Raw genomic sequence first — 13,203 nt, forward strand, 5'->3', positions numbered from 1 at the left:
TCTTCTTCTTCTTCTTCTTCTTCTTCTTCTTCTTCTTCTTCTTCTTCTTCTTCTTCTTCTTCTTCTTCTTCTTCTTCTTCTTCTTCCCCCTTCCCCCTTCCCTTATCCATCCATAATTATTTATTCTATTTCTCCCTTATAATGAGATCTATCTGTTCCTCCTAGTTCCTTACTTTATACCTACTTTCTGTGGTTCTATGGATTGTAGCATGGTTATCACTGACTTAACAGCTGATATCCACATATAAGTGAATAAGTATATACATGAATATATATATATTTCTGGGTCTTGGGTACCTTACTCAGGATGACTTTTTTTTCTAGTTTCATCCATTTTTCTAAAAATTTCATGATGTCACTTTTTTAAACAGTGGAATAATACTTTATTGTGTAAATGTATCATATTATAGTTACATCATTTCCTCCTTTTCTTTTCTCCCTTCAAACCCTTCTATGTACCCCTCCTTTTTCTCTTGCAAATTCATTGGCTCCATTTTTGTTAACTGCTGTTTTACACACACACACACACACACACACACACACACACACACACACACACACACAATCTGCCCAGTCTTTATAAGGTTACTTGTATATGAAAGTTTCAGAGTGCCTGTCTGGTATTGGGTAACCAATTTGTGCTCTTTCCTGTGGAAGACTATTTCTCCCATTTTCAACATTCCTTAGTTGTCTGCAGTTCTTTGTGATGATGAAAATTTGCATAACACAGTTTTCATGTTTGATTTATTCAAGATACAGATAATTCTGTCTCGGTGTTCATTCTTCACAAAACCGAACATATTAACAAAATGGGCCCAGAAAATAATACACAGGCAAGTATCAACTATCTTCAAAGAACTAGGAATATGCAGACCACATTTTCTCACCACAATGCAGTGAAATTAGAATCAATAGGATGTAGATTGAATTGAAAAAGGGGGGTACCTTGAGATATGCAGAAATTAAAAACCACCTATCTTAAAGATGAAACCATAGTGCCCCCTCTCATTTTTTTCCATTGCTGGGAAACATCCAATTCAATCCAATGTTTATGTCCTTGACTGAGAGGACCTGAAGGGAGGGAGATCTTGAGGGTCAGACAATAGTTACAGGCAACTCATCAGAAAGATTGATTGACCTTGAAGCAATTAAGGTAAAAGCAACCAAATTCCTAACCTAAGAACATTGCATTTCTCCTTATTGATTAGTCCAGTGTTTTAAATTCCCTTGCTCAGGTCACTTCTTCAGTGAAGGATACAAACATTTCTGTTGTGTTGAAGAGGGACAGGAAAACAGCTTTCAAAGCCGCCTCCTGCATATGACTTCCGCATAGCAACCATTTTATGTTATGGGGCTCCTAAGCTTGCAGGCAGGGGCTCTGGGTAGCACAGGGAAAGAGATTTGATACCATAGGCATTGGATGTAGTTTTATTTCCAGGTAGTTCATCACAGCCAAGGGTGCACTTACCTGTGGTACTTAATTCCCCTTTAAACACCACTGCATCCTCTACTTCTGGCTGATGCTTAGCATAGAGGAGGGCAAAATGGGAGGAGTTTACATTGTCCTTGTGCCTTAACAAGATTGCCAGGGATGTGAGTCAGGTCTGTACCAAATATTGTACACATGTCATCTCGACCCTAAGCTTTTAGAATGTTGACCTAAAAGCTTTCTCATCTGAATTTTGAAGCAAACCTGTGTTTCCACGCTCTTTATGGAATAAAGTTACAGGCAAAAAAAATTACATGTAGGATCAAATCTTGCAACCATATTAAGGTAAATGTACCTTTCAAATCACTTCATGAAAACTCTCAATAGTAGACAAAGAAACATCCTGCTCTTCTTAAAGTGAAGTTTTCAAAAATGAATTGATTTGAATAATGGGTCTGAATTGAAAACAATGGAGTTGGATATGTTATTGCCACACCCCTGAAAACCTAGTCTCTCAGTAGTAAAACCAGGAGGATCTCTGGAGCTTGAGGTGAGCTACATGGTGAGTTTGAGGCCATCCTGAGATACACAATGGAACCCTTTAAAAAAAATGAACTAATGATTATAAAAACCAAAGATTATAGTTAGATTAACATAAGAGACAGTTATGGGAGCTGAAGAAATGGTTCATGGTTAAGAAAAGACATTGCTCTTGCAAAGGATTCAAATTCAGTCCCTAGAATGCATTTAGGTGGCTCACAACGGCCTCTAACTCCAGTTTCAGGGAAACCTATGCCATTTTCTGGATTCACAGGCAACTGCACTCATGCACATACCCACACACAGGCACAAAAGCACGCACATTATTAGGAAATGAAAAATAAATCTAAAAAATAAAAAGAACAGCTACAGCTCATCCTACAAGCACATGGAGATAAAAGGATTCCATGTCTTGATCAAGAAGTATGAGGCTCTACAACAAGGAGGTGGGAAAACAGCTGTATTCTTCAAGGCAAGAAAGTTATCTGGACTGACTTTACTTTTCTGCCCTTGGCAAAATTAATATTATTTCTCCTTCTGGTTCTCAGTTTGCTCCCAGCCAACATTATAATTCAAAGACCTTTCTCCAAAGTTCTTGAAGCACTTTAGAGACATTGTCTAATTAATCTCTTTCACATACCTGGTGTGTCTGCAGTCTTGGAACCCTGTCTCTGTCTGGGAGCACCAGGCAGCTCAGCCTGGGAGCAACAGGCAGCTCAGCCTGGGAGCACCAGGCAGCTCAGCTTGGTGCCTGTGGCCACTCTTCTGGATAGGCTTATGGAAAGTGACAACAGCTGCAGAAACAAGCCTTGCTTTCCAAAAGCTATGAACACAGGTTCTCTTCTGAGACAGGGCAGCACTACCTGAGAGCCAAAAAAAAAAAAAAAAAAAAAAAAAAAAAAGTCTCCATCAGAGCTGGCAGGCACAAACTGCGGACACATTCCCCCACAGGAAGCCTCTTGCTTTTGTTATGGCCTGAGCCCAGCCTCAGATAAGGTAGGAGAGGAACACACATCCCTTTTCTTTAGTCTTTGATGTCACTTGACCTGTGACACCTACTTGATCTTCTTTGCCTCTTTTGTGGGGTGGGACACATCACTTCTGCACTGCCCCTATTGCCACTTATTCAGGGTTTTACCTTCTATAGATCTCGGATCCAGATAGAGCCAAACATCCTTTAGCCCAGATGACATGTTTTGCAAATAGCTTTTAGCAGCATCATCCACTGCTAGTGTTGTCTTTCCACTGGAAAAACATGCACTTCACCAGATGTGAGCCTCACAGATGGTTATGTGTCTCCTCAGATACTCTCTATCCTCCTGCTGCCACGATTTCTTCTCTGTGTATGATCATCCACATTCTAGAAAGGATGTGAGATCTGGGGACGTTTTTCCACTGAAAAGTTCTCAAGCTGGCGCTTCTACAATTTCATAAGAACATGCCAAATTTTATTGTTTCTTATACTTAATAGTCACATGCATGTTGATATATCAGTATGATGGTTAAAATAACCTTATGACTGAACTGTTATAGTGAGCACTCGACTCAGGCCAAGTCATGACACCTGGAACTGAGAGGTTGAATATAGTTTTCATCCTCATAGAGGCCAAAGTCAATACTTTCTCCTAAAAATATCAATTTTCTTTTTACTTTCTTCTGTCAATATCTATTCTCTTTGCACCACTATCTGCCACTCTTTGTTTCATTTTGTTTTGTTTTGCTTTGTTTTTCTGGAATACATGGTTCTAGGACCCAAATATACAAACAGGGTACTATTTTGGCTGAACTCTTCTGGCACGGGAGCTGGGGGAAGTTCTTTTGATGAGAAAGGAAAATGGGAAAGGGTTGATGAAATGGTGTGTGACTGAGATTCTAATCATGTGGTATGGAGAAGGTAAGGACTACTCGTGTAGTAGAATCAGAATGATGTTCAGAGAAGAGAGAACCATCCTTGCCTAGACTCTGACCTATGGACATGGAGTTGAACAACCAAGAGTGTCTCATTTTGTCCGACTGTGCTGTGAAGCAACAGCAAGGTAAAAGGCAGGGCAAAAGGTATAGAGGCCATCAGTGCCACATCCTTGGGAGCCCTTCTGTGATTCAGGGTGTCTGGACTTTGACCCTCAACAACATGAGAGGTCATTAATTCTCCAGTGAGAGAAAAACAAAAAACAAAAAAACCCCAAACCCAGAGAGTTGATTTTGCCAAGTTCTTTCTGTGTCTTCTTTGAGTTTGTCAAACTGGCAAAGATTGAGAAAAACAAAATATGTTTCACGTGGATGTTGGTACCAAATGTAGAGCTTTGAAATAGCTAGTAGGAGACTGAAGATATTGTTATTTTGGGCTTAGTTATTAGTGATTCTGCCACTATTGAAAATATATTTTAAGGAAATGATCCCAAGTAAAATGAATGTTCCAGAGCAAAATTATTTTTCGGGTGACTAATTTTTAAAGTAGTAAGGTATTAGGAATAATCTAAGCTGCCGACCTCTGAGGTAACAGATAAGAAACTCATGTATATAATGGTTTATGATGAAAGGTTTAAGATCCAGTGGGACTGGCTATACAAGGTCTTTGTTGCTCAATGCCATGCTCATTTTGATGTAAGAATTTTGACCTCTGTCTGCCTCTGTCTGGTTCCAAGGTGAGCATGGGTGAGCTGGGTTTAAGCTCACCTGTCTTGGTCTTAGGGATGAGGTGATCTATGCAATCTAAGCGCACACAGACGTGGTGACTGAAAAGAACAGTTTTGAAAATGCCATGGCACAGATATAATCTACTTTCCTGATGGATGTAAACACGTTGTGTGATCTTTTATGCTCCTAACCAAAACCTAATTAAAGTAGAAAGGTGCAAACAGTCTTTAGTTAGTCTCTGGGAAGGCAAATTCCATCAGAATTTGGGAGCATGTGATGAGAATTCAACTCTCTTTAAAGTTCTTTGCCTTTTGAAGAAATGTCAGCTCAGCACTCTGTATGAATGAAAGGAACAAATACTGAAAAAATTACTTTGGAGTGCTTTCTTTTTTTTCCCTTAAAAATAGCTTACAATATACACCAGTGTGAGGATCCTGGAATAAAATATTAAAATATCCTCAAACATTCAAAACTAGCCCACCATCATACTACAGAGTACCTTTTATTAAATGAAATGAAAAAAAAAAGTTAATTTTCTTTAAAACTTGCTGAGTGACTAAACCTGTAGGGATGCAACATCTAGAACCAACTGTGAAAAGGCCTGAGAATACAGACTTGGAATTTTGGTGACTGTCAGAGAAGCCTCATGGAGTTATTTGTAAAGGCAAAGGGTGGTTTCTATAGTAGAATCACCTTGCTTTAGGTGACGAAAAGAACTGATATACCAGACATGATAAGAAGTGAGTTATTTCAGGACTTTGGTGGATCCTACTTGAGGTTTAATTAAGACACGGAGGCATCTGTATAATTTAACACTGTTGGCCTTTTGCTGGGGCAGGCTCTCACCTATCTTATTAACGTAAGCTTGGCTTCTCTAGCACTCTATCTAGTTCCAACCATTTCCCTTCTCTTTCCCTATGGGTCATGTCTTCCGTGTTTCTGCCTGCCCTGAAGTCCCATTTCTGTACTTCAGTTCTGGTGTCAGTTCTTTACTATACAATAAGCCACACTCCAGTCTGAACCAATCAGCACCAAGACAATGACTTGTCTGTCTTAGGGTTGCCCTTTGGCATTGAGAGCTATGTGACTTTTACCATATCAAGCTTGCTTTTTAATTTGATAATCCCAGAGAATCATCTTTTGAAAAGGTAAGGAAGGACAAGCATTTACATATAGAAAACTAGTGATGGGCCATAAAAAATGATAATGCCAAAAATCTTGCCAGCACATATTTCTCTACCAGCACAACCATAAACAATTGAAAATACAGGGACACACCTTCATGCAATGTGAGGAATGTCATCCCATCAGTGAGTAGTGAATATTATAGGGACTGAAGATATGGCTCAGTGGTTAAGAACACTCTCTGCTCTTGCAGACAGCTGAGGTTCAAATCTCAACATCCATCTCAGGTGGCTCACAACCATGTGCAACTCTAGTTCCAAGGAATCCTACATCTTCTGGTCTTTGTGAGTATTCCCACTCATGCGTACATAACCCCCTCTCCACAGGCATACACATAATTTGAAAGTTTTCAAAACGAAACGAGCATTGTAGAGCAATTTTTCTTCTTGGGTGTGGGTTTCAATCTGTATTCATGTTGGGAATATCTCAAGACATGTTCAGCCATTTGGGAATATTAAGGTTGAAGGTGACTGGTGCCACTCAAAGTCACTGCTGTTCTCTGCAAAACACAATAAAAGCTCAGAGACCAAAGGCTGTATGAGAAAATGAAGTATTGATTGAGGAGTAGATATGATGTTGTGTGATATTGTTATTAGATCCAATTCAGGGCTGTTAATTTGAGGTTGCACCCATTTGTAGAAGATTACACCAGTTAGCAAGGCATTATTGAAGTCTGGGGGAGCTTACATCATTGGCATTCCCTTTTTTTCTTGGCTGTGGAAGACTACTCTGCCCAATCAATATGCTTTTATAGAATATGGCTTCATAAAAGCACCTGGCTTACATACGATCATTCCCAGGGAACTCGTGACACTTGGCAAAGCCAACTCTGCTCTACATATCCCCTCTTCCTGTATCCTCAGTTTAATCACCACCACAGTTCCTACTTCCCACTAGTTATCATGGGATTCATGAGATGCCCAAGGAAAGAAAGTCCTCTGTGTTTTTGGCATTCTTTTCTAACCCTAACAGCACTTATGGCAGGCTCACATCCAGTGGGGGTTGAATAGGAAAGTCTTTGGGGGAAGGGTTGGAAGTAACTGCAACTCAAAACAGCAGATGGAAATAAATCCTTCATAAAAATCTTAACCCTGAAAGCTACCTAGTCAAATGCTTTCATTTTACAGATTAGAGAAAACCCATGGTGACAAAATCGAGAGTCCTTAGCACTTTCTCTACTGGTCCCTATAGTTTCTACTATATTGCCAATACTTTATATTTCTATAAGATGAAGGCACTTAACATTTCTCATGTCGTGCTGTTTCCTTCCCCTGGCCATTTTCCCTGACAGGGGTAGGTGTTCTCACTTCATGCCCAACTTTAAATCAAGGAGACACGTCTAATACTACTTCCAGTTTCTCTGACCAAGATAAACCAAACATAGATCACTTTCCTTATTGTCTGTGTTATTTTTCATTATGCTGACAAGGACAAACACAGCATGTCATACAGGACTCAACTTCACTGAGTTATATTTAGCAGCACTCATCCCAACCTGCACAGGTGAGCATCTGTACCCTCCCTGCTGTCACCTCAAGAGCCAGTCCTTCCTGAACCATCCACAACAACTGGTAACTGGCTCTTTCCTTCAACTGCAATGGCTCTGGCTGACAATGGCATTCACTTTTGAGGATCCTTCCAAAGTGATTGTGGTTTATCTTTCCCAATTAAAATGGAAACAATTTGTGTCTCCTTACAATTCCAGTGCCGCCATAAATTGGGTAATAGGTTTGTTAATGCCTATAAAGATAATTGTGCTGGAGGAGGAGTTAAAGTGAATGCTGTTGGGCACGAATGTAATCCTCTCAATCTCCCACTCTTCCTACTTTCGGGACAACTGAGAAAATGTCTGGAGGAAGCAGCCTGGTCCCTCATGCTAAATTAGCTCTGAGGTGCTTCTGGGGAAAGACTGTCATCCTAACTCTCTTCTGGCAGTGGGAACATTTACAGTGCAACCTAACAAAGTTAAATGTAGGTCTCCAGTTGCCCCAATGCAGAAGCACTAATACTGCAATTCTGGTTACAATGCCATATCCAATTACTGAAATGTGAAGTCATTTTCTTCAGAAAATGACTTCACTTTAAGGAAATGAATGATGGTGAAGGGTTATAATACACACCCCAGGGGCTTCAAATCTGCTTTCTGGTGTTACTGTTGACCTGAGCAGGCAAAGTCGATGCCCCCTGTCTGATTTCTTCTCTAGAAGCAACAGTGCTTACCAACAAGCTGTGTCCTAAGGTGAACGTGGAGGCTACAGAGTACCACCAGATGAAACTCTGGTTATGAAAGCTTTGAGCAGAGGTCGAGAATTTTTGCAGCAGTGGCAGTAGTTAGTAGACTATAATTTTTTTCTTTTTTTAGTTTTTCGAGACAGGGTTTCTCTGTGTAGCCCTGGCTGTCCTGGAACTCACTTTGTAGACCAGGCTGGCCTCAAACTCAGAAATCCACCTGCCTCTGCCTCCTGAGTGCTGGGATTAAAGGCGTGCAACACCATGCCTGGCCAGTAGACTATAATTTTTAAAGAGCAGAACCATCACCTGTGTATGGATAGGGATCATGCTTTTTAAAGGATCCTGGCTGCCTGTAATTCTCAAGAGCAGAGGGTATGGCTGTCATGGGCCATTGGATGCTCTGTTCCTTAATGGATGAATTTGTTTGTTCATTTTTTGAGTGTACATTTATCTATTACTTACTATGTTCCAGGAGCTTTGCTAGGTATTGAGGATTTCATAGTAATGATGGCTGATGGGGACATTTCTCCATAGGACAGTAAAGTAAGGACTGAGTTTTGTTACTTGAGGTGACTTCTACCAAATCATAGTCAACTCTAATTAGTGAACTTTAGGCCACTGCTCCCACAGGAAGTGCAGGGTTTGGTTCACACAAACCTCTAGTCACCAGCTCATCAACATATAACCTTGTCTTGTGTGCATTTATTTGAGTGTGTGTGTGTGTGTGTGTGTGTGTGTGTGTGTGTGTGTGTGTGTGTAGAGCAGGTGAACACTTGTATGCAATGACAGACATGTAGAAGTAAGAAGATAACATATGGAAGTTCTTTTCTTTCAGTAAGTGGTCTCAGGGGATGGAATTCAGGACCTCAAGTTTGGTGGCAAGGACTCTTACCTGCTAAATCATTTCATTAGCCCCTAAAGACACTATTTAATAGATGCCTTTGGTTTATTAACATTGACCTGAACAGAACTCAGGACCAATCTATGCCTGTGGCAAGTTTTTCTGATATATCGTATTTTGCTTACAACTGCTCAGCTTACATGTAGTCACTTTTAGCAATTAGCAGCAATTGGCAAAGTCAGTTTTGCTATCAATACCTTTAGGAACATTGGCTGTTAAATTCATGGGGGCATTTCAACTAGGGAACTTGCTAGACAAAGCACAAAGTATGTGATATATTCCTACAAAGACACATGCACTAAGTTGTTCAATCTCATCTGTGAACACTGGATGACCTAGGAAATGCTACAGTATTGACCTTGGGGTGATAAATTCTAGGAAGCAGCTGTATTTGTAAATCTAGAATCTTTGAAAGATGAGAATCAGCTTTAGCTACTTGACTCTTAATGTTGTAAACTCTTTAATCTTAAAGGTAGGACCTTCCAACCTTCACCTAGACTACAGGTTTATCCATCCAAGACATTGCCTGTATTTATGAATGTATATGTGTGTCAGCCCCTCTCTTTAAAAGTCTATGGTTGGACTAAGTATAATCCATTAGTCTTATCTAAGACATCAGCCAAAATCCTTACTGTAACCATATCTACACAGAGACTGTTTCCTCTTAAGAGTGATGTTCTATGAATTAGGAGTGATGTCCCAGGTGTATCTTTGGGTGTCTGTTATTTACCTTTCATCATTTCACATAATCATTATGAGAATGCAATTAGTCTGTATAAAACATTGAGAAAAGCAAATACGATAAGCAAAGAGGTCTTCATGGGAAAGCATGGGACAGTGGTCTTAGAGAAGAACAGCACAGAGACCTGAGGAGTCCAGGGCCCTGTGGCAGGGCTGCTCCTACTTGAATCAGAGAACATTTCTGTAACAAATATTTGCCTGTGACTAATAATCCTGACTGACACCAGCAACATGGGCATTATCAGTGTGGTACAGCTGCACAAACAACCTACCGCTGAGGTGGAAATTTCCCTTTTTGAGTACCTGGCAAATGCCTTTAAAAAATGAGAGTGTGATGCCTACTCCTGAGAAATGAACAAGTCATTTTAGATGGATTTTCTTTCTGGGACCCACACATACTCATTTTAAGTGGGAAAGAGAATGCTTTCTGTGAAACCCAAATTAAGGTATATGTTCATTGACCAACAGCACACTGCCTTTTCCATGTTACTTGGCACATCAGCAAGTTATTTCGCATTAATTACTTGAAAAATCTATAAAACATGTTTTAAAACATTCTACAAGCCATTTCTTATATTATTCTCTCTGATGATAAAGTCAGTGCTGCTAGGACAATATTTCAATAAACAGTAAGAAAGAAAATGATACTAGGCAAGGTGAAATGTTAAAACTATTGGAGAGAAGATACAACATTGTGGAATTCTGAGAAATCAGGAAGTATGTGTCCCTGGGGTCCTGATTTATCTCTAAATATTAATCTCTGAGGTCAATATCTCACTTACCTATCATACTTCACCACATTCCTCCTTCCTTACTTATTGGGGCAGGGACTTTCAATTGAATCTAGAGTTTACTGATTTAGACAGTCTAATTAGTCAGTTTGATCTGGGGTCCCTTGTCTCTACCTCCTGAAAGGTGGTATTGTATGTGGAGTGCCATACCCATCTGACAATTATGTGGGTTCTAGGGATTTGAACTCTCGTCCTTATACTGTGTGACTTTTGCCCACTAACCCATCTCCCCAGGCCCATTCATGGACAGATGTGGTAAAACAATCTCTTAAGCGAATTAAATAGCATCATGATTTCTTTCTTTAGATGATTTGTTTAATTCTAGAACAAAGATAATTTCTTTTGTTACATTCTTTGGGGAGAAAGTTATTAGCCTTTAATTTTTTTTATGTGTCTATTCATTCCCTTAAGAGAAAATTTTCAGTTGGTTGGTAGTTTTGTTTTGAAATAATAGTAAATTAAACACAACAAATTAAGCATTTTTTAAGTTTATAACTTAGTGGTGTTCACTATCTTTCTCAGTGTTGTCCAACCATTACTACTGTCTATTTCTATAATGTGTTCATCTTCCAAAACTGAATCTACATGCTCCATGATGTAATAACTCCACAACCCTGACCTACTTGCTTGATGATGTAATAACTCCACATCCATAACCTATATACTTAATGATATAATTACCCCACACCCCTAAACTACATGCTTGATAATGTAATAACTCCACACCTCTTCCTCCCTTTAGCTCTGGTGACTTCACATTGTGTTCTGATTCTATTCATTTGCCATTCTAGGTAGCTCTTATAATGAATATTTGTGCTTTTGTGTATCTTTTATTTCACTTACTGTAATGTTTCCATCCAAATTATAGCATGCTTTAGAACTTTATTCCTTGCACCATCTTTTGGCTATTTCTGTTATATTCTGTTTCAGACTATGACTTCTGACTGGCAGAGGTCATGTATAGCATGTCTTGATGCTCCCAATATCTAATACAGAGAAGGGGAAGAAAAGACAAATAATCTCTATTGGAGACTTCATGACTCAGAAGGAGTTACAGCATGTGCGTGACTTAGGGTTTCATGAACTTCACATTAGGCTTGACATCTACCCCTGAAAGGTGAGTCCATCATTTCAGCTAGGACCCCTGACATCCCTGACATGCTCCTCTCACTCCTGCCTCTTGAGGAAAGACCGCACCACAGATGGGATTGACTCTGGGATAGAGGAGAGGAGACAGTACTAGACAGCACACAGGCAGGGAGCCTGAACCTCACTGCTTATTGTGGTGAACAAATATAAGAGCATATTCCAAAGGTAAATTTAATTGCTTCCTTATCTGGTATTTTGCAATACCTTCCTTTAGCCTGGATAATCAAAAGTGGCTTTTCAAAGCAGATTCAATATGGAATGGAATTAAATAAAAGTTGATCCTGTCAACTTGGTCAAAGACAGACTAGTAAGTGATGTGCCTTAGCCTTTAAAAACAACCTAGGAAGTGTCTACAAATAGGGAAACAGCTAAGCTGTGGTGCCATCTGACAGCAGGAGATTTCTCTCTGTCCTGTGATTGATTGACGTTGTGTCTTTTTCTGTCTGAGGCTCTTAGGTAGATTTATTTCAAATTCAACTCTAGTTAGATATAGTTTCATTAATTTCCAGAGAGAGAAGACCCTGTGCAGAGAATTGGAATGTATGTAGATGTTCAAACAATAGACAGTAGGTGAAGGCTAAAGGTGCAGAGGCCAGAGCTCCCTGTGAGAGAGCTCTGAGCCCTTCAGATAGGGCTGGATGGGTGGACAAGACAGAGACATGACTTTTCTGTGGGTAGTCAGAACTAGATTTGACTTTTCAATGCGTATATTTCATTTTAATATCTTATTTAATTTATTGTATTTTTTGCCCTGCCAGTGATGGAAACCTGGCAATAAGGCAGGTTCTCGACCAGCAAGCTACAACCCAGCCTTCAGTCTCTACTTTTGTAGCTGAGTGACTCAGCAAATTATGTTCTGATATTGACCTTCTTCTTGTGAGGCTACATAGAGGATTAATATATATTCATATATAATTAATGTATTAGTGTCCTACAGTAGGTTTAGAAAATATGCTAATGATCTTTTTTTTTTTTTTGATGTGGCCCCTTTGCACAAAAAAAACAAAACAAAACAAGAAAACAACAAAAAAACCCTATAAAGGCAAAAGACATGTCTGGCCTTCAATTAGGAAGGCTGTGGAACTTGCTGAGTAGCATAGCATGAGAAGGTTCAGGACAATAGGGTTGCTGTGATTAGTTAATGAAAATATAGGACACCAAGTTAGCCACCAGTTTATATTAAACATAGCTTCTCTTTAGAATAAGGATATTCTAGTCAATATTTGTGTTTTAAATACTGAATTTACACTCTTTGAATTTAACTAGACTTCATAATCTTATCTTGCAGTGAAATACATAGGGCATCATATCTAAAAGATTTGATTTAGGTTTATTTCTGTGGTTTTGCTTATTTTGAGAGAGGGTCATAGAGCAAACAGACTTGAGTCCCAGTCTCAGTATTGCCCCTGATGTGACAGTTTGTCTGCTTGAGAGTAGCTTGAGTAATGCACAGCTTTCTGTCTGTAAAGTATGTGTTTTAATAATACAGTCAGAAAGTGCTTACAAAGTATTTTGTACAGGGTCTGGAATTTAGTGTTCCATGAAATGGTTGCTGTCATAATTTCAAGGCCTTTCTCTGCCTAGTCTCTGCTTCTCTG

This window comes from Mus pahari, chromosome 8 (assembly GCF_900095145.1).
Source record: "Mus pahari chromosome 8, PAHARI_EIJ_v1.1, whole genome shotgun sequence".
Classification (NCBI taxonomy): Eukaryota; Metazoa; Chordata; class Mammalia; order Rodentia; family Muridae; genus Mus; species Mus pahari.